The sequence below is a fragment of the Chrysemys picta genome, chromosome 6, assembly GCF_011386835.1.
Source record: "Chrysemys picta bellii isolate R12L10 chromosome 6, ASM1138683v2, whole genome shotgun sequence".
In the NCBI taxonomy this organism is placed as follows: domain Eukaryota; kingdom Metazoa; phylum Chordata; order Testudines; family Emydidae; genus Chrysemys; species Chrysemys picta.
Window position 1 is genome coordinate 100,697,329 of NC_088796.1, and position 23,183 is coordinate 100,720,511.

At 42.2% G+C, this 23,183-nt stretch overlaps 1 long non-coding RNA gene across 1 annotated transcript in view; it reads left to right on the forward strand.

Annotated features, from left to right (window-relative positions):
• The window catches only part of LOC101946321 (uncharacterized), a 91,341-nt gene that overhangs the window by 45,863 nt on the left and 22,295 nt on the right, over window positions 1-23,183 (forward strand). The window contains exon 2 of the long non-coding RNA XR_508807.4: window positions 11,736-11,823. This is a non-coding gene — a long non-coding RNA (uncharacterized LOC101946321). The remainder of the gene's footprint in view (window positions 1-11,735; window positions 11,824-23,183) is intronic.

Sequence of the window (23,183 nt, forward strand, 5' to 3'; positions counted from 1 at the left end):
ACCTGGATGAAAAAGTCACAAATTTTTGTGAATACATACGAATTTCACCACATATTTTGAATAACATGTTTGTAAAATGTTTTTAATTAAGCACCCAACTCTCATCCTCTGACAAGGTAACTTTCTGACACTTTTGATTTTGGTTTAGAGATCTTTGTAATGCTTCATCATTCAAAGATGTAACCACTGCTAATTTGTATTGGTTCCCATTAGTAATACTAACTAAAAGAATTAACTACTAAAAAAATATAAGCAGGTGGCTCTCTCATTAATCATCCAAGACACATTTCAAAGTAAAAAAAAACTTTTAGGATTTCCTGCACTTAATGTAAAAATCCATTTTAACCCTAAACATGGAAAAAATCCCACAATGGATACATTTAAAGTTGTATAAACATGCCTTGAACTATCCAAATTCAGGCTAAGCTGTATGCAGAAATCTTTCTTATATGTTGGATTGGGACAGGGGAGCTTGTAACTTGTTATGGAAAGTTTCTGACAGTGACATGATATTGTGAAAAGAATCCAAAAAGAGCCTAACTTTCAAACAATGGCCGAGCACCCTGTTTTGCACAAAAATAGGAAATTTCCCCTTTTTTTAAGAGTAAAGTTAGACAACCTAGAATCATAGTTTTCTATTTTCCATTTGTTAAACTTCTAATTGTTAGGCATGCTTCCCAGACACCAACTGTGCTTCTTGGAAGTGTGCAGCATGACAAGTAGGTAGGGATGTCCAAAAGCAAGGCAATTCAAGCTCTTTTGAGCCCTTAATTCTTTCTCTCTCTCTGTCTCTCTCTCTCTCTCTCTCTCTCTCCCACACACACACACACACACACACACACACAGTTTTCAAAACATACAGGTGTATATGCTGAATGAGTGCAGCCAGAAAGTCAATGATCATTCGCTATATTCCATTAGATATTTCTTCTACTTCATCATTTTTGGTCTAGTTAAAACTTAACTCTGTGGTCCAAATTCTGCCTCAGGTACACTGAGGTAAATCTGGAGAAAGTCCAGTGATGTCAATAGTTATTCCAGTAGAATCTGGCCCAAAGAGTCTACTGCAGGGGTCGGCAATGTTCGGCACGCGGCTCGCCAGTGTAAGCACCCTGGCGGGCCGGACCAGTTTTATTTACCTGCTGATGCGGCAGGTTCAGCCGATCGCGGCCCCCACTGGCTGCGGTTCGCCGTCCCGGGCCAATGGGGACGGCGGGAAGTGGCGCGGGTGAGCGATGTGCTGGCCGTGACTTCCCGCTGCCCCCATTGCCCCGGGACGGCGAACCGCGGCCAGTGGGGGCCGCGATCGGCCGAATCTGCCGCGTCAGCAGGTAAATAAAACTGGCCCGGCCCGCCAGGGTGCTTACCCTGGCGAGCCGCGTGCCGAATGTTGCCAACCCCTGCTCTATTTAGACCCTGATTTGGCCAGTTACAATGTCTGAGTGAACCAATGTTCCAGACAGAAGCCCCATCAACTTCAATGGGTTTCCACTTTGATGTGGGAGTCCACCCACTTGTTGTAACTTGCAGGCTTGATGCCTTAGATGGTAAGAGACCATGGGCCTGACTCTCCATGACATTATACCATTTTGCACATCTAGTTACTTGGACTTACTTTGGTGTCAATCTAGTGTAAAGGCCCGATTTCTTTAATTGCTGTGTAATGTACCATGGAGTCCTATGGCACTATCAGCAAATATTTAATCATAATGATTAATAGCTTTCCTAGTGAAAAGGGTTTGAGGGGGGAAAAGACCTGTGAAAAATGGTTTGAGAAGTACACAGTTTTATTACCTGTGCCAATGCTTCTTTGAAATTCTGCATCCCCACTGCCTGGCAGATCCTTCTTTTCCTTGTCCTAGTGTCCTTCCTATTTTCTTTCTCCATCCACCAAAAGTGACGCCAAGAAGTTAAGTTGCAATGTTTTGTTAGTTTTGAATTTCTGAAAACTTAAAAGTGAGCCTGTTTGAGGGCCTGTATGTCTCTGCAGCAAGAGAAATAATTGTACACCGCTACCTCGATATAACGCCACCCGATATAACCAGGGCCGGCTCCAGCATTTCTGCCGCCCCAAGCAAAAAAAAAAAAGCCACGATTGGCAGCGGCAGGTCCTTCGCTCCTAGAGGGAGTGAGAGACCTGCCGCCCCTGAATTGCCGCAGGTCCCGCCCCTCTCCCTTGGCCGCCCCAAGCACCTGCTTGTTAAGCTGGTGCCTGGAGCCGGCCCTGGATATAACATGAATTCGGATATAATGGGGGAAAGCAGTGCTCAGGGGGGACAGGAGCTGCGCACTCCGGTGGATCAAAGCAAGTTCAATATAACGCAGTTTCATCTATAATGCGGTAAGATTTTTTGGTTCCCGAGGACAGTGTTATATTGAGGTAGAGGTGTATTTCTCTTCTTAAAGTGGAAAGCTAAATAAAATTTGACTTCAGTGCTGCATGTGTTGCTTTAGGTTCCAACCCCCCATAAGTCATTAGATTTTAGAGTTTTCAACATGTCTTATTCTTTATATGTGAAGCATAAAATAGAGGGGGGATATATGAATTAATGAATATATTTGTGACAAGATCTTTGCACATTGCTTATAAGCCTGCTGTCAGAGTTATTAATGCAGAAACTGTCTCGCATTAGTGTGGCAGAATATCTGTTTTGCTCTGTGTAAGCACCTAATCAGGCTGCTAAGTCTATAGGAGCACATTTCAGATCCAGCAATAACACCTAGGTACTGCTGTCTAAATGTGTTGTTTGGAACTGTACTTGCCAAACCAGTGCTTTAATTTATTGGCATTCACAGTTCATTTAAGGGTGGGTTTGCATTTGGACAAGGTCTTCATTTTCACTTTTTCTGCATTCCTGAGGAAAATAAGCAATTTTGTAATGCTGAGGTGCTTTTCAATTTTAGGTTTAGTTAGTGACCATTTCCCCCCAAAGTAAAGATGTCTATGTGTATATTTTTAGGTAGGAGGAGATAAGAGTTAATGTAGATTTTTCCAATGGATTGTTTTTCACTTGTTTTTTAAATAAATGTAGTGCTCATAAAAGAAACCCAGTTGATGATTCATCACCTCTATTGATCAAATAACATTCAGAATTACCTTCCAAACTCTGCATATAATGGTGGCAAGACTTAAAATCTAATGGTATTGCCATAAAAATGTTTCCACTAAATGTGCATACATACCCATATACACAGTACCTATGTGGTAGTGTTGTCCATGTGATAAATTATTGAGCCATTTAATTATTATATCGTGCATCCTTGGCCATTTCTAATGCTGATGAGTCATGAGATATTAGTCCTTAAGCCTGTCCTTAAATATTGCCTTGGCCAATTTGATGGAAAGAAACTATATTTTGGGGATAGATATGTTTGTTTGTTTGTTTGAATGGAGCTGTTTGAAACTGTTCTTATTTTTAATTACACATAGGTGCTATTGAAGATTTTACTATATGATTTAGGAGCTCTGGAAAGTTAATGGCACTTAGGGTCCTAAATCACTTAGGTGCTTTTGAAAATTTTACTCAATCTTAATGTAAATAGATTAGAAGATAGAGTACAGGTGAAGCAGAGAAAGATATGAAATAAAGGGATTGCATATGCACTCTGAAAAACAATCTCTCTTCAGAGACAGCACGGGGTTAGTTAAGTGCACTACTCAGTTAATACTGATCTACTATTACAGATGCTTGCCTTTGTTGCACAAGTCTCCTCATCAGATTAAAAGACATTATCCCAATATACAGCAAGTAATCAAGAGGTAAATATCTGAATTGCATGGACAGATAGGGTTGACATATTGTGGATGGATAGTTTAGATATTGTAGTTGGTTCCTATTCTGGAACCTCCAAAAGCACTCTCCAATTGTTTACTGCAATTTCTTATAATTCTTTGAAAATATCATTAACTTGTGGTGTCTATAAATGTTTATTGTGGTTTTCATTTTCCTTTGCTTTATTTGCTACTGCTCAGTGTCTTTAGGAGAGTTCTACAGTTCATTTCTAATTGAGATATAGGGCAAAATACATTCCTGTGTGGAAGCCTGGCATGAGGCCTTTATATAAATCACATACATTTCCCTTAAACTTTGCGTTATTCTTCTGCACAGGGGTGAATTTCACCCTAAAACTGAATTAAAAATTAACTGGAGTGCTCTTCTTAACAGCTGCAGCACAGTGCTTTATCTCACAGGAAAACTGAAACCACAAGAAATATACTTCAGTTCAAAAGAGGTCTTAAGTGATTAACTGATCTTGTGCTGGTCCTTTGCAGAGGGGTGAATTTCACCCATAGTATATTGTAACAACTTGTAGTTCTGCCGAATATATGTAAAAATGAAGAATCTGTTATAACTAGAGCAGAAACAAAAATAAAAATCATTATTCCATTAATATTCTTTCAACATTTTAAATGAATTTGCTTTGACTGTTTCCACTCCCCTTTTGGGTTTGCCTTCTGCAAGTATTCTAGCATAGAAACTAATTGACAAGAATGTTTGTGGAAATAGTAAGTTTTAAGACAGAATATCGCAGAATATTCCTGCAGCTGCAACAAAAAGTAGCATGTAAGAGCTAAGTATCATAACCACAATTATTAAAAACAAAAATAAGATGAGAGCAAAAGGAAGAGGTAGAAGGAAAGAGGAATGTGAGAGAGAAGAGAAGAAGTAGCACGGTAGTACGAGAGGCAGGAAAGGAGAAAGGAAAAATATTTTATATACAAATTGCTGTGAATATCTTGGGGGAAAAGTAGCAAGAAAAAATAGATTCTGTATTACTGGCCATTTGTGATTGTGATTATTACCTCTTGAGTGTCATTCAGATACTACAGCGATGAGCATAATTAAATGAAGATTAAATGGGTCAGACAGAGAAAGAAGGTGGATTAAAACCCAGGGCATGTGGGCTAGTTGTTCCACAGTGAGTGCATTTGGGAAAAACTGGATGATTTTTTGAGATGCTCCTATTATACTTTGTTCTGCAGTTTTATATTTATACATGCTTGTGCTCATTTTCAAACAAGAATAAAAAAATTAAGGAGCCTAACTCTTCCCTCTCTAAGCCCTGGTCTACACTAGTGGGGGGGCGGCGAGGGTATCAATCTAAGTTATGCAACTTCAGCTACTTGAATAACGTAGCTGAAGTCAACATACTTAGATCGACTTACCGTGGTATCTTCACTGCGGTGAGTCGACTGCTGCCACTCCCCCGTCGACTCTGCTTGTGCCTCTCGTGGCGCTGGAGTACAGGAGTCGACGGGAGAGCGCTCGGGGGTCGATTTATCGCGGCTAGACTCAGATGCTCCTATGGTGTGTGCTGCTTTGGTGAAATATTTGCACTATACGAACTACAACCACAAAACACAAATTGATTGATTACCTCTCGATGGTAAGCATTTTGGTTTTTTAAACCAACAAATACCAAACAAACTTCCTTCCCCTACCCATCTCACTCCAACACATAGCTGCAGGGCCGGCTCTAGGCACCAGCGCTCCAAGCATGTGCTTGGGGCAGCACATGCTTGGGGCAGCACTTTCCAAGGGGCAGCACTCCGGCTCCCTTTTTTTTTGGCTTGGGGCGCAGGTGGGCTGAGTGGAGGTGAGCTGCGGTGGTGGCGGGCGCGAGGTGGGCTGCAGGAAGTAACCGGGAGGGGGGAAGATGAACCACTCCCCCCCAGCTCACCTCTGCTCCACTGCCGCCTGCTCCCCAGAGCGCGCTGCCACTCTGCTTCTCCTCCCTCCCTCCCAGGCTTGCTGCGTGAATCAGCTGTTTTGCGGCAAGCCTGAGAGGGAGGGGGAAGAAGTAGAGTGGCGGAGGTGCGCTCAGGGGAGCAGGCGGAGTGTAGGTGAGCTGTGGCGGTGAGGGGCATGGGGAGGGCCACAGGAAGTAACCCTGGGTGGGGGGGCAGAGGAACTGCTCCCCCCCCCAGCTCACCTCCGCCTCCTCCCCCGAGCACGCCGCCGCTCCGCTTCTCTACCCTCCCTCCCAGGTAGGAGGGGAAATGCGGCGTGCCCGAGGGAGGAGGCGGGGCTGGGGATTTGGGAAAGGGGTTGGGATAGAGCGGGGAAGGGGTGGAATTGGGGGGGGGGCGGGGGGGGCCCCACGGGAAAATTTTTTTGCTTGGGCCCTGAGTAGCTGGATTAATTTGAAGTAGCAATAAAATTGGAGTAACAATCAGTTTTTGAGCAAAAGCACCCAATGTTTAGATATTCTCATAGCTTCTGAAATAATGCATTATTCAAAACAATTTATGGTGTGTCAGACTGCATTATATCATTGTGAAAGGGGTGTAAAGCACATATAAATCCCAGACATTGGGGGATACATTTACAGTGTGCTATGTAGCATTATGGCATGAAATGAAGTTACAAAAAATATTGTGGAGCATCATCTACACAAGAAGCAATGGCTCTGTCAAAGCTTTTTGTATTCTCCAGTGAAGCAAGGTTGTTCACAGGGATCTTGTCCAAAGCCCACCAAAGTCAATGGAGGCCTTGCCATTAACTACGGTAGGCTCTGGAGGGGGGCCAGGGTGCAGGTATTTCTCGGTGAAGACATCCAGCATGTTCATAAATTCAGTGATAAACACTGTTATGATTAATTATTTGTGTAACAGTAATGCCCAGCTGAAATCAGGACCCCATTGTGTTAGGTATAGTACAAATTCATAGTGTCAGACAGTTCCTGCCCCCAAAGAGCTTACAGTCCACATGGACAAGACCGATGAAGGATGGGATGGGAAACAGAGGCACAGAAAGATGAAGTAACTTGCCCAAGGTCACACAGCAGATCAGTGAGTGCCAGGAATAGAACCAGGTTTCCTGAGTCCTAGTCCAGTGCTATATCCACTAAATAATGGACTCTCTCAACTTGGCCCTTTACATTGCACAACTGGCATTTTAAAGAATCTCCTGGTATATAGCAGAACCAGAGGCTGTGATGTTGGTGAGTATTGGACAGGCAAGTCTCACCTTGACCTCACAGAGCAAACTTCTAGCACATACAAAGTCCCAGCAATTGCATTAAAAATGGCCAATAGTCAAACTGAGTTTTGCCTACAAGAGAATTTCCCCAAGAAACATAATAGTACAAGAAAGTCCAGAGAAGAGCAACAAAAATGATTAAAGGTCTAGAAAACATGACCTATGAGGGAAGATTGAAAAAATTGGGTTTGTTTAGTCTGGAAAAGAGAAAACTGAGAGGGGACATGATAACATGTAGTTTTCAAGTACATAAAAGTTTGTTACAAGGAGGAGGGAGAAAAATTGTTTTTCTTAACCTCTGAGGATAGGACAGAAGCAATAGGCTTAAATTGCAGTAAGGTTGGACATTAGGAAAAACTTCCTAACTGTCAGGGTGGTTAAGCAATGGAATAAATTGCCTAGGGAGGTTGTGGAATCTCCATCACTGGAGATTTTTCAGAGCAGGTTAGACAAACACCTGTTATGGATGGTTTATATAATATAATACTTAGCCCTACCATGAGTGCAGGGGACTGGACTAGATGAAGTCTCGAGGTCTCTTCCAGTCCTATGATTCTACAACACTCACAGCACACAGCCCATCAAATATCTACATGTCAGCAATACTGGTTTGCCAAAATTCTGCCACTTCAGAGAAGATCCTGTTAGAAGAGACCAGCAGGCATTTTGTGCCCTTTCTTGAGTCAAACGAGAAGAGGGGGAAATCGTGGTTTTCCTTTGTTAAAAGGAGTTTTGTGTATTGTAATGCAAGGAGAGTTCTCCTTTTGTAATATTTATTACTATTGGCCATAATACAAACCACTCATCTGAATTGACCAGGGAGGATTTGTTACAAGGGAAGCTTTCTGCTGAAGGAAAGGCTCTCTTTCAACAGAAGCTGCATTCCAGTCAGTGTTTAATGCTTCCTTCACATTCTGGAAGCCATTTCAGTGTCTCTCTGACAACTGCACAAAATGTTTTCCACCTGGAATTAAATCAGCAATACTTATGCTTTCACTGCCTTTGACTTCACAGGGTTTTTTCCACCCCGTATATGGAATTCTCAGAATCTGAGCAACAAATCTGTCACTGACTTGCACCATGTGCAGTCACATTGATATAAATAGTTCCCCTTGAGCTTGAGGGAGAAGGACTGGCTGCCTGTAGAGAGAAGTACCTGGGACAGAGCAGTGCTGGGCAGGGTCAGGGGAGCAAGCGGAGCTCCAGCCTGGCTGGCTCCCAGACCGAGGCCTTGATACAGGGGCAGAGTACATGCTGGGGCTACAGGGAAGTGGCCCAGGGAAAGCAGGTAGCGGCAGAGGGGAAGGAGAGGCAGTGAGCGGCTGCCAGCTATAGGGTCCCTGGGTCGGGGCCCAGAGTAGCAGGTGGGCCTGGGCCCCCCTTTTGCCCCTTTGGCCACCGAGGGAAGTGGCCAGCCAAAGGACTGCAAGGGGCTGGACAAGTAGCTGCAGTTTGCCCACTGCAGCAAAAGGCTAGGTGAAGGACTGCGAAGGGAAGAGACAACAGAGTTGGGGTGCAGCCGGAGGGCCGTGCACTGAAGAGGATGCCATGGTCTGGGAGCGATGTGGGTTCCCACAGTTAGCGGAGACAGTGGAGAAGCAGTGACGGAGAGTGAGATACCACAAGAGGAGAGCGCCCTCCTGATGGGCAGAGTTAATTTCCAGAGCAACCAGCAGGAGGTGCCACAGTGGTGAGCACAACCCATTACAGTCACATGCTTTGAGATCCTATGACAAAAGCCATGCCAAAAGGGCTTGATGCAGACTTTGTCTTACCAGTCCCTATGTGACTGCTATCCTATATTTCGACAAGAATAGTCCTAGTAACTTGGGGAAGCAATCCCTCTGCATTCCATAGTTCCAGCAGTACAGAGTGAGCTGTGATTGGAGCACTATACCACATAGAACAGCACTAGCCATGATTACAACAATACACATGGTCCCTGATCAAAGCAGTTATTAAGCCAATTGAACTTCAGGAGCAAGTAGACAATCAAGAGGAATAGCAGGACTCTAAGGGCTTGTGTATACAGAGAGTTAGTATGTGGCAAGGCAGGGTGGGAACATACAGTGTGCTAGCTTACTGGATACTAACGGGCAGTGTGGACCCTGATACCACACTGTAGATTCACCCTGGCTTGCCATGCACTAACTCTCCATATAGGCAAGACCTTAATGGAGTAAAACAAAATCCATACTAATGTCTGACTCTATTTTGAAAGAGATAATTGAAAGAGATTTAAGTAGCCTTGAACTTTTGAGTGAGAATTCACAAAATTTTACTTGTGTGTGTTTTATTCTCAGGAACACTACTACCATTAGCATGAACATCACACTATAAATGTAATTTACAGATCTCCACTTTCATTAGCGAATATTCTGGGTTTCAGTAATTTTCACTGAGGATAAATTAGTAGTGCTTTAGTCAGGGTTGAAAAATTATGCAACATCCAACAAACTAGTATTCAGCGTTTAAAGGGCTCTGTGTTCAGTGCTACTTCATCCCAGGCCTTTCAGATGCACATTTTTATTTTAATTGTTGCTTTGAAAATTTGGATGAATAATTTCATGTGATAATGGATGTTTTTGACTGAGATCTCAGTAAGCTTAACAATGGTGTCTGGCCAATATGCAGTAGCAACATAGTGCTATCTCCATAGTCTAGACCGATGGATCATGATTTCATTTCACGATATTCCCAGCTATAAAACATACATTGAATACCATATATTTTATACATGGATATATCTTTACTATTTTTCTTGAACCACAATGTATATAAGAACATATCCATATCCTAGTATTCGTATTCAGATTCAGGAGTCTGACATTTGACTTTAAATATCTATTCATATGTGGAAACAGCTTTATTTTATAATAGCATGAAGTTCATGAAAATAGATGGCAATAGTGCAGTGTGATGCTTTAATTAACATTAGGCTAACCTGAGAAGTGGGAAATGTCAATTTCCATTGGCTGCATCAGAGATGAACAGAATTTTAGGCCAGACATATGCATTGTCCAGTGCTGGAAGGAATGGCGGGGGGTGGGGGGAAGAGGACAGAATTATAGAAAACCAGAAGCAGGATCATTTGTACCATTCAGAAGAAACCGACAGCAAACATTCAGGCCACGTTTATTGACTGTTTAAGGTGAGATTGATTGGGGAGCATAAGCGTGTAAGCAAGTGTGGGAGTGACTGAGAGTTTACATGGGGAGAAATCCTTAGTATGGGCCTTCCCATCCAAATTCAGTAAAAGTATTCTAGAAATTCCCACTTAATTAGCCGTTCTGTCTTTCTCTCTCTCTCTCTCTGTGACACTTCTGGATTTTGAAGAGCAGCTTTTAACCACTAGGCCTGTGCTTGAATTCAAGAGAAGTTTATTTTCACAACAAAGTGCTGCACAGTTCAGGGACTAGCTAGGAACGATGAATGAAGAGTTGTCATGTTCCTACTTGCACTAATTGGATTAGTTGATGGCTGTCATGGTTCTAGGGTAACTGCACCTGTATATCCACCCCCCCCCCCCCGCTGTGATCCACTGAGTTCCCAGCCAGGACTCAGGTTTGCAGCCTTCACCTGTCTCTGGGCAGGGACCCTTGTCCCACTACATTCTGACCAGGGCTTTTAAGGCTGCACAACTCTCTACCTTTCACTGTGATATCCTCAGCAAGCCAATCTGCCTGAAGGCCAGCAGCTGTGCTTTGCTTTCTCTCCAAGAGCTACGAAACAGGTATTGACAGCAGTTACAAATTACCACACACACCACCTTCTAAGCAAGCACATTAATTCTTAAGGTAAAAGCATTACAGAGAAAACATGTAAAAAATCAAAACCAGTCCCTATACGCATGCTAAAAACTTACCAGAGGACACCCCTTAGACTTATGGGGCTCTATTAAGCAAAAGTTTTTCCAACCCTTCTGCAAGGTTTGGGGCCTTTGGACAAAAGCTCCTGTCAAACTGCTGGATCAGAAAGAAGGCCAGATCTATTTAAAAGCAGCCTTCTTATGCCAAAAGTCCTTTCTTCGTCAATTGGTCTCTGAAAAATCCAATCTGAACCAGTATATCCAAGCCTCCACAGAAGGGGTACCTTTGTGGAAGTGTTGACAAACTGAGTGGTTCATCTTAACCACCCCTCATCATTCTTAATTCCTAGTGGAGTTGTGGCAACTCTCCCCACCCTCAAGAATTGAACACAATCCCTGGTCCACAGTCCTACATATACCATTATACACTTAATACAATATGGTCCCCAAAGATATTGCTTGGGGTTGCAACATCTGTCACAATGGCACACTAGTTGATGGATATACATTTCCTTGCACCATATGCCACTGCTTTGTTTCGTTTTAATTAAGATTCAGCAAATGGCTCGTTTTCAACCTTCTTCCTTCATTTAGTGAGCAGATAGCTGCCGAAGCATTCAAAATATTATCAGTCACCACGATGTCAACAATACCTCTGTGTGAACTTCCACCGCCACCACCACTTCTGACAGCATGACACTGCACACTGCTGGTGGCATGGTATAAAGATTGCTGATGTAGCCCATCCCCTCCAATGAACTGTAAAATAAAGCCCTCTATCTGGTTTATTGTTTCATTTTAATGAACTTGGCAGCCTAGATCCACAACATACTCTGCCCTCTGCTTTGGCCAATAAAAGGCTCATGGATGTAAAATTTAAGTTAATTGCATGGGAGAACTGTTAAATAATAGAGTATAATGTCAGTGTTTTGACTTACATTTAGAAACAAAGTGGTGAAGAATGTCCTAGTCTTCAGCACATTTAATTTTTGAGCTGTGGTAGAAACACTAATGAAGGCATCTTTTAGTGCTGTAAGTATTCTCAGAAGACATCGTGAAAGGTTGGTAACAAAATTAATCACTGTTTTTGCACTGGCTCCCACAAAAATCAAATATATTTAAAGTAGTTCCTCACTTTTTGAGACACATCAAAGTAGACACATGATATTTTTTAAAAATTATAGATCAAGATAGGAATGCAATCACTACCTTTAAAAGGGGCCAATAATTGTTGCCTTCTTTGAAAGGGTTAAGTGTTTCTGATTAGCTTTTGGGTCATGCATCACACTTGGAGTTCCTAAGCTTAGCGACACACTTCATTGAACTCCATCTAGCAAGTTTCATGCTTATGAAGGTGTTCCTCTTGATTGCTTTTCATCGGGGCTACAAAACGATTTGGTTGGAGGCTGACATTGATTAAGTGAAAGAGAACCGTGTTTTACTGTGACAGCTGCTAGGCCTCTGTCAACAAATCAATGGATTTTCTTCTCTCTTTTTTTTTTTTTTGGTCTTCTTAACTCTCCTGTTAGCATCCTGCTGTTACTAGAAATGAAAAACATCTCTATAGCTGTCTTGTGATTGACCACTTTCTGATTTGCCAATCACAGAAAATGTTTTTGTGAAGGGAGAGCTGAACCTTTTATTCTAAGAAGCTTTTTGTCTTTGGATTCTTCAGAATAGAGAAATATGCAAGGGTAGTGTGTTTCATTTGCTTTAAGAGTGGAATATATAAAAAAATAAGTGTGATAAAGGCTGCGCTCCTTGTTACCTCAGAAGGACTGAAGCATAAATACCAGCATTTGCATGAATGGACATTGCAATTAGAGTACGATTTTGATCTCTGAAAATCAGCTGCAGTGCAAGTGAGTGAGGGCATACTGCTTTTTATGATTTACAGTCAAAGCAATGGGTATGCTCAGGCAGCCCCCTCATGAGCACCCCGTTGAGGCCTGAGGTAGCTCTGTAGTGCCCTGCTTCAGTTTCCGTTCTTCAGGGCTCCTTAAATAAACTCTGCACATTGGATTTTTGTCCAGTAATGCCCCTTCTTGCAAGGTGTAATGTATTGATATAAAACTCAAAACACAACCCAGTCTTGGGGCTTCTCTTGTCCCCCTTCTCCCCTGGAGTCTGCTCTCTGTAACTCTTCCCTGCTCTGACAGGCCTCTGAAAAGCCTTGCCTTCTCCATCTTCACCCTTGTCTCTGATCCAATTCACTGATTGTCTCTTCACCCAGGCCCCTTCATAAAGCCTTCTGGCTCAGTTTCCAGTCCTCCCCAGGCCCTTTTCAGTCTCCCCCCATCAGTGCTTCCTGTGCTTTTGCTGAGCACCAACTTCCAGAGCTTCTTTGTAGAGTCTTTCTTCTTTGCCCCAGGACAGAATTTTCTCTCTCTAGATAGAGAGAATATGCCTGCCTCTCCCTAGGCCCTCCGATCTTTCCCGAAGAGGCTGAACTAAGCAACTTCACCCACAAGTCACATGAACTTACTGCTTCTTACCACCTGGGGAGGTGAGTTAATTGTGTCATGGGTGGGGCTAGACCTATGTCCTCTTTAAAGAGGACAGCCACCATGTGACAATGGGAAGTACTTTTCTTTCACTCCTAATAGCAAGTATTAAATATTTCTGGTCATTAACAAATCATGGTATATGCCTTCTTTTCTAAATGTTGAACAAGTGACTCAGGGCCGGATTTTGATCCGACTTCTAACTATATTTTTACTGGCACAAAACTACAGATTTCTATGCCTTTCCCCTTATTTGTACTGAAAGTAGAATTGAGCCCTGAGAATCAGAAAATCTGGGTTCTGTTGTCAACTTTATAACTGAGTCATTTATTACCATTAGCAAATCACTAAATCCCCATTCTAGGAAACCACTTAAACATGTGCTTAACTTTAAGCATTCGCACAGGTCCAAGGGGTGCTGTGCTGTTCATCCAGCAATGGGACTACCCATGTGCTTAAAGTTAAGCATCTGCTAAAGTGCTTTGCTGGATCAGGACTTACCTGTTATGTGCCTCAGTTAACCAATTTTAAAATGTATACAAAATCAACCTCAGATGCTTGAGATCTTCAGATAAAAGGCACAATATAAATACAAAATACGAATTAAATTTTGTTATTTTCGATCCACTCTGGTGAAAAAATAATTAAACCACCAATGAAAGATTATTATTGGATCAAAGCAAAAAAAGGGAGGCTAAATAAATGTAAAAAATAATCTAATGTAAAGGTAAAATTTATGTCAAGCAATATCTAGTCTCAGAGTAAAATCCCTAATGTACAGGGCCAGCTCTAGGGTTTTTGCTGCCCCAAGCAAAAAAAATTTCGGCTGCCCCCACCCGAGCCCTGGGCTCCCCTCTCCCCCCCCCCCACTCCTCCCCTGCTGCCCCAGCCCTGGGTTCTCCCCCCACCCACCCACCCACCCACCCACACTCCCTGCCTGCCGCCCCAGCGCTGGGCTTCCCCTTTGCCCCCCCCACTAGCGCCCTCCCCCCACCCCCCTGCCGCCCCAGCTCTGGGCTCTCCCCCCAACCTGCACCCTCCTGCCGCCCCAGCCCTGGGTCACTGGTAACTCGCTCCCAGGATGGGTCATTCAGCAGGAATTTTGGATGTGTACAGAACACAGACAGGTTTGGTTCCCATATGGTCACAGAACTGCAGTAAAGTGGAACAATTTTCAGCTTGTGTGACTGGAGGATATCTGGATGCATATTCATCCATCATCAGAGATCTACAACCTATCCTGAAAGATGATCCTTTACTCTCACAGATCTTGGGAGACAGACCTGTCCTCGCTTACAGACAACCCCCCAACCTAAAGCAAATACTCACCAGCAACCACACATCACTGAACAAAACCACTAACCCAGGAACCTATCCTTGTAACAAACCCCGATGCCAACTCTGTCCACATATCTATTCAAGTGACATCATCATAGGACCTAATCACATCAGCCATACCATCAGGGGCTCGTTCACCTGCACATCTACCAATGTGATATATGCCATCATGTGCCAGCAATGCCCCTCTGCCATGTACATTGGCCAAACCGGACAGTCTCTACGCAAAAGAATTAATGGACACAAATCTGACATCAGGAATCAAAATACTCAAAAACCAGTGGGAGAACACTTTAACCTGTCTGGTCATTCAGTGACAGACCTGCGGGTGGCTATATTACAACAGAAAAACTTCAAAAACAGACTCCAAAGAGAGACTGCTGAGCTAGAATTGATATGCAAACTAGACACAATCAACTCCGGTTTGAATAAGGACTGGGAATGGCTGAGCCATTACAAACATTGACTCTATCTCCCCTTGTAAGTACTCTCACACTTATTATCAAACTGTCTGTACTGGGCTAGCTTGATTATCACTTCAAAAGTTTTTTTTCTCTTAATTAATTGGCCTCTCAGAGTTGGTAAGACAACTCCCACCTGTTTATGCTCTCTGTATGTGTGTATATATATCTCCTCAATATATGTTCCATTCTATATGCATCCGAAGAAGTGGGCTGTAGTCCACGAAAGCTTATGCTCTAATAAATTTGTTAGTCTCTAAGGTGCCACAAGTACTCCTGTTCTTCTTTTTGCGGATACAGACTAACACGGCTGTTACTCTGAAACCTGGATGCATATTATAAGACTGTCCAACATAAATGAGGAAACCTTGAGGTGTCTTTATTATTCTTTTGTCCACTCTTTGTTTCTATGGGGAATTTGCCAATGCAATATCACTGTCTTCCTTTTAAACAAATAAAACTTAAAAAAAAAAAAAAAAAAAAAAAAAAAAGCAATGGCTGTTGAAAATAGCAATCCCAGTCCTAAAAACCACTGGGAAGCATTTCTTGCTCAATTTTATCCTACTTTTTCTACAACAAGTTACAGTGGATCAGTATATTTGATTTGGGAGAAATGAAGTAACAGCTGCCCAAATTGAGCGTGAGCACTCCTGAATTCTGAGGGTGTTCAAATCTGGAAGGCAGGTGCTAGATTCCCTTTCTTAATATTAGCTAAATCTGAAAAGGAAAAGTCAATTTCTGCTTCCATGGCTCAGAAGTGGAAATCCTCCTAAGTGCCTGGTACTGTATCTAAAGCTGCCCAAGTCCTCTAGCAGAGCCTCTTCTCCCTTACTTTTCATTTTAAATTCTAGTGGGATCCATGTACCTCCCTTGCTAGGCTTCAGATAGAGCAGGGCATTGTCCATTTAGTTCACCCAGTTCCTTCTTTGCAAGGTGAGGTCACACCAGTATCCCTAATCCAGTCTGGGGAAGTCTTCTGAAGGGGATATCTGGGGCAAAGCCTACTCCTTGGGCACACTTGTTCCCCATTCACAGGGCCACCCCTTTCAACTCACAGCAAGCTGCAGCATGAGGTCTCAGCTACCTCACTCCCTACCCCTCCTTTTCCTGTTGATAGCTGCCAGGGAATTGCTGGGAAATGTAGTTCTTTCCCTGCTCCAGGTCTGGCTCTATAGGCAAGGAGCTAGGCAAGGAACTACAGCTCCCAGGGTCCCGTGGGTTCTCAGCCCCCATGCTGGATCCCCAGGTGCTCTGTGGCTCCGCTTCTGCAGGGTTGTTAGAGGGGAGGAAGTGAGTTAAAAAAAAAAAAAAAAAAGGATGACCCGAATGCCGCCCCTTGCAAATGTGCTGCTCAAAGCACCTGCTTGTTTTGCTGGTGCCTAGAGCCGGCCCTGCTAATGTAACAATGGAGGTAGAAGATCAGCATTGGATTAATCATGGTTCTACAAAGTTCATAGCCCAGATATAAAATGTATGACTATTTGATTTGCATAATGCACATGCACTTGGTGCAAATGACTCACAGTCCTTACAGCCTAAGTACAGCATCTTGTATTTGAACTGGAGCAGAGATGGGCAGAATACTTAAATACAAAGACAGCATATGGAGACATCAGAGCAGTACTCAGTCATAGCTTCCCTGATCGTTCAGTTGAAGAAGCTGGTATCACGATGGGAGGAAATCAAGGTGGAAAAGCTGACACCCACCTTCTGATAGAAAAGGTTGGTGCGGTTAGGTTTTTTTTGGTACATACCGTGGAAGTCCCTCCAGTAGACAATAATACAGCTGTGAGATGTAGGTAGGCTGCAGTGACAGAAAATTCTATTAGAAACACAAGACCAGTTCCTCAGCCGGTGTAAATCAGTGAAGCTCAATTGGCTTCAACGGAGCTACCGATCTATACTAGCTGAGGTTCTGGCTCATCAATATCTGGTGATGTGGTAGCCATACGGTAGTGAGTTGCACACTATCCATAAAGATGACAGATGTAATGATACATTAAGTATCATGATTCATACTGGTACCAATGATGTAGGGCAGAGGTAGTCAATTATTTTTTGTCAAGGTCCAAATTTCTTGATCAATGTATAGTCCAGACCCCAAAGAAAATTGTACAAAATAACAACAATAATGATGATAATATGTAAATTAAAAGGTTTTGCGGGCCATTCAAAAGTACCTGGTGGTCTGGATTTGACTCCCCCAGAACACCTATTGACTACCACTAATGTAGGGAAATATAAAACACAGGATTTGAAAGCAAAGCAATGGATGCTATAGACAAGTAAATTGGGCATTTGCATACCCTTACAACAAACAAGGGGACAGTCAATGAAAGTAAGAGGAAACCATTTTTAACAGATAAGAGGAAATACATTTTATGCAATATATGACTAAATCCGTGATTTCATTGGCACAAAATATCATTGAGGCCAAGAGCATAGTGGAATTTAAAATAAAAGATATGTATTTGGTTAATAAAAAGCATCCATAGTTATATTTAAAAGGGTGAAAAACAGGAATATAAACCCTCAAGCTTCAAGGCACAAGCCAACCGCTAATTAACATGGTTAGGAAAAATTGCCTGTAATGGACAGGTTATCCCATAATTGTCCTCCTGTGCAGAGTAATACAAACCACTTTCTTCCTGCAAAACCTGTGTACGTTATCTAAATAGCAACTGCTACTCCTTGCCAGCCATAAGAGACAGCAACATTGGGAATGAACAAAAACACCCATCAAACTTGGGTTTCTTCTACAGCCAAGTTTTGGAAACAGCCAGCACACATCCATACACCATATCAGTATCTCTCTGAAGCTACTATCTTGTTCTCCAGAATCTCAGGTTTCAATTTAAAAAAAAAAGTAAATCTTTTGCTGTTATGGTTTAGAGAGAACCTCAAAATTATAGCTGAGTGTAACTGATATAGAGATGAGTCTGTAGTAAGCTCTGAGCAATAGCTCTGAGAAATGTGAGCTGCCCTGTTCATCTTGCTGAGGAGTTAACTCAGATGCTCAGTGATGGAAGTTTAGATGTCAAACTTGTTAACTATGCCATTCCTCAAGTAGGAAAAAGGAGGATAACAGATCTGCATTATTTACTGTGAGTAAGGGCTCATTTTGGTGCCACATATGGATGGCATTTGGAAAATGCCACCACCCTTTTCCCCTCTCTGCCCCCCACAATCAAGGAGCCAAGCCCAAAGAGCCCAGCAGGGCCAATAGGTATATTTATAGATTTTTTTTTAAGACCAGAAGAAATCATCATCATCTAGTCTGACCCCCGGCTAGCAAATGCTAATGAATTTTCCCAAGCATTCAAGCCACAACCAAACTGGAAGTGTCCTGTGGAGCCACAGGCACACATTATCATATTTTGAATAACTGCACAATCTACTATAAGTGGCATTTCCATTAGGCAAATCACAGGTGCAGCCTATTTTGTGGAGGTAGCTTAGAAGAGTACCACTACATCACCCTCCCATCTTCCATCTGTCTTGCAAATAGCCTCATGTTTTATCATAATGCCACAGGGCACATGCAAATTTCTATTGTAGAAAGAAACTTTGCCCAAGGGTCAGGTTATCCCAATACCTAACTACTGCAGGGTTTCTTCTTCTTCTTCACAGCTGGAGACTAGCTAGGAATTACCGCACTGGATCATACTGGTCTATGTTCCTATACTTCAGGGGTGACCAACCTGTGGCTCCAGAGCCACATGCGGCTCTTCAGAAGTTATTATGCGACTCCCAATTTTCCAATGTGCCGGGGGGTGCTCACTGCTCAACCTCTGGCTCTGCCACAGGCCCTGCCCCCACTCCACCCCTTCCTGCCCCCTCCCCTGAGCCTGCAGTGCCCTTGCTCCTCCCCATCCCCACCAGAGCCTCCTGCACGCCACGAAACAGCTGATTAGGAGGTGTGGGGAGGGAGGGGGAGGCGCTGACGTATTACTGTGACTCTTTGGCAATGTACATTGGTAAATTCTGGTTCCTTCTCAGGCTCGGGTTGGCCACCCCTGCTATACTCCATGTTTCTTTCAGTAGAGGAAAGATATCAAGGTTTGGGGCAGCAATATATTTATATGCTTTTAATTTCTTTAAATAAAACAAACTAATAACTAAAGTAAAACCAGAATGATAACAGCATTTTTTTTTACTGTAGCAGAACAAATAAATGGAAGCAACAGCAACCACACAACTTCTTCCAGTAACAGCCAAACTAAAACTGGGTAATTTTATCTTTTGACGTTAAGCCAAGGCCAGACGATTTTTACTGTCAGAGACTGCTTTGCTACCAAGCTTCCAGAATCTCCTCCCTCTCTACTAGGCTCTTCTTACAAAGAGAGAAGGCTAAACTCCTGCAGAGACAGCTGGTGCTTTTGCAATTGCATTGGAACTTTTCTGTGTTAAAAAATACAAACAAACTCCAACAGAAATTCTTAATTAAATCAAACTATTGGATGTTGTTTGTCACGGCAAACTATGCTTTTCTGCTTTGAGTTCAAATTGACATTCCACACCCCCTTCATTGTATATCTCTTACCCTTCTGGTAGGAAAAGCTTCTTGCTCTGACAGAAGTATCAATTGAATTAGTGCAATCCAAATATATTACAGTGGTGTACTCACCCCAGACCAATTACTGGGAAAGGCAAATAAGTCATCTGCAGAAAAGAATGGGCTGAAAAAAATCTCTGCTCCCTTTCTTCTGTTACACCGTATCTTTAAAGAATACTCCCCAGACAATGGCTTAAGACTCCTAGCCAGTCACTAAGCTTTTAAATGACCAGGAACACACCCTCTCCTTCCTCCCTATCATTTTACTTATAGGGAGGATTTCTCTCCAGTTTGAGGCTTGATCCTGTAAGGTGCTGAGCATTCTGGCTCTGCTCAAGCAAAACCCCTAGGGATGTATTTAATTTTAAATGGTTCAAGTCAAAGGGACTACTCCAGTGCTTAAAGTCAAGCATGTGCTTCAGTGCTTTCCTTTGTCTGATGACAATGTGTTTGCCTCAGTGCTTTGCTTTAAATTTAAAACTTGGCATGGTGAGGGACATCGGTGTTGATCACTTAAGTAAAATGGCATTAGCCTTATTATGAAATCTCACCACCTGTTACTGGACATACCAAACAGTTCAGTGGTTTCTACCTTTTCCATATTACATATGGGAAAGCTTGGAAACCCCTCCCAAATAGTGGAAACCCCTCCCCTATGTAATGCAAGAAGGGAAGGATGGTCATGACCCTGCTTTGTAATCTCTACACTGAGAGCCACTTCAGTTTCAGTTCTCAGCTGAGAAACAGTTCAGTGTAGCTCCCTTCTCATCCAAAGGCTATAGCAGGCCCAACAACATAGGAACCATATGGCCTGCCCATTCGGATGCAGCTCAAAATCAAAATCCCTCACCCAGCTGCTTCCTTGTGCACAGAAATGGGCATGAGTGAGGGACATCTCTAATCTGTGCTCATTGTAAAAGTCAGGCTGCTCATTTTATCCTGAGGCTCACTCACTCCCAGCAGTTTGGTGGAGCATATGGTCATAACATGACCCACTATTACAGAAGACTCTTGCTGAAGTTGTGACAAACACCAGAAAGTTATCTGAAAATCTCATTCAATGCAACACAAAAGCACCCACTACAGATTCCTTGATGTACCCACTAGCTCTATTCACCTTCCAAAGCTCACTGCAGGGGTGGGAGGAGGAACCAGCCAGCAGAAAAAAAATATTTCCCAAACCCAAGAGATGGCCAGCCACTGCACAAAGCACTCAAGAATCTCATTAAACAATCAGTGATGATAACTCATTTGCTCCAAATACGCACAAAGAAAAGCTACCACCATAAGATAGGGCAGAAGGGAAGTTGGACCAGTTAAGGACAGAGAGAAACACTTCCCTTATACCACACAAAAGGTGGGACAAATTGGGGAAGCTGATTAGGAGGCTAGCAGGATTCAAAAGCCCTCATCACTGACTGAGCTCCCCTACATGCCAGGTAGGACATGGCAAAGGTCTGGAGGTCTCCTCCCTCTCCCATGTCTTCCAACAATCCTGGATTCCACCAAAAAAAAAAATCTTAAGAGAACATTGAAGTTGCTAAATTAAGAACTCAACATTCAGAAAATGCACATGTAACCTTGACGGTGTCTGTGTGTGCACGCCTCAGGCTAGTTTAAAACTACATACATTTTTACTATGTGTTACATTATAAAATATAAGATCATTCAAATTTTTCTTCAGCTTAAAGTACACATACGTAGCACAGAAGTTTTTGATTAACTTTTTCAAAGAGACACTTAGAGGATGAGATGCAAATATCACACCAAAAAAATTGATTATTTTACTGAGATTCGAATACCACATTGTTAAATGGAGGTAACCATTTTGTTTACCTCAAAGGGAGCTGGTGTGAGGCTTCACTGTATAAAAGATACTTGTTAAAACCAGAACAGAATCTAGGATCTCTTGCCTATCAGTCTGTGAAAATCCTCATATATTAAAGGTGCCTTTTGCTGGGGGATAAGAAAGATTCCTTTCAGCTGGCCTGGTATTTCACAGGAAGTTTGAAAATGGATCTTAGCTGGTCCAGAGCCATTCAGGGAACTAAGGTGCTTAATGTGTAACAAAGTGAGCCATGTGCAATGCAAAGTAAATGTGCTCAGAACGTGAATGAAAAATGCTTAAAAGAATCTTAACAGTAGTGTACATTCACCAGGTGCTATCTTGAGAAGCTCCTAGCTCAGTCAAATCAAAACCAATTTTACTACAACACTCAGTCACTTCTCATCAATGAAGGTACTTCCCTACAAATTTCAATTTTCTAACCCCAGCTGCTTTGGCATGCGAGCAGTTGCAGGGTAACTTTGCAATTTTTTTTTGAAGTAAAAATATAAGAAAAGTATATTTTTAAAACTTCTCCTATAACTCAAATATGGCAGAACACTTTTTCCAAAATGTACAAAAAATGTTCATTGCGGGGAAGGAGGGGGGAGAGAGACCAAAACTGGATATTTTCATCCTCAGATGACAATTTCAGAAAATCATGTGTGATATAAAACGGGGGTTAGAACAGAAATGCCTATGAAACCTTAACTATTGCTTACAGATTCACCAAACTCCATTCTGATCTCATTTATGCTTACATAACCTAGGAAAAACTCTTGACGTTAATGGAGTTTCACCATTTAAAAACTCATGTACATAAAATCAGAATCACACGTCCTGTGTATTGTGGTAAATCACTTTAAAAACGCATTGAGAAGAAAGTGACCGCAGCAGCCATTCTGCATAGACAATGGGACTGCTCACATGCTTAAAGTTAAGCATGTGCTTAAAGTGTTTGACAGGATCAGGCTTATGTAGGTATCATTTGTATTTACATTCATTTCATACTTGAGGAGGCTCTAGCAGAAGATCACAATGAAACATTATATGTGAATAAAAGGAAATTAGATGTTTACTGCATAAAGCAAAGCTTTTTAAATGTATATTTAAATACTGTTTTCATTTGTATGCCTCAACTAATAACATACATGTCTTTGAGATTGACTCTAGCAATTTGTTATTACATCACTTGTTGTTTTTTACTGTTGAAGAATTAAACACTTTTCAGTTGTATAAATATTTATTTTTGGTTTGAACCAAATGTTTATGTGCATAAAACTCAAACCCCTAGAACTGTGAGAAAATTAGCATGGCATAATAAACTGCAAGCATGGTCTGAAACTTGATATTGTCATTGTGTATATTAAATAGAAATGAGCTAAGATAAAAAAACTGATTTTGGTTTGGATGCAAGTTTACAGCCCGAAGATTTATTTATTTATAATCTGCTAAATCTGAACACTAAATCCAGCACTCTAAAATTTGGGGAATTTTGGATTTGGATCTGGCTTGCAAATCCCCATCCTATGCAATGTTTGGACGTGGGGGAAAGGTGGTGTCAGCCCATTACAGAGACAAGAAATCTGATTTTGAATATGAATCTGGAGATTTGATCTGGACCCATTTCTGATAAAAAAGGAAAACAAATAGAGAACTAATCCTTAGAATAGGATCTACTATATAACAACATTTCCACTGAAATACAC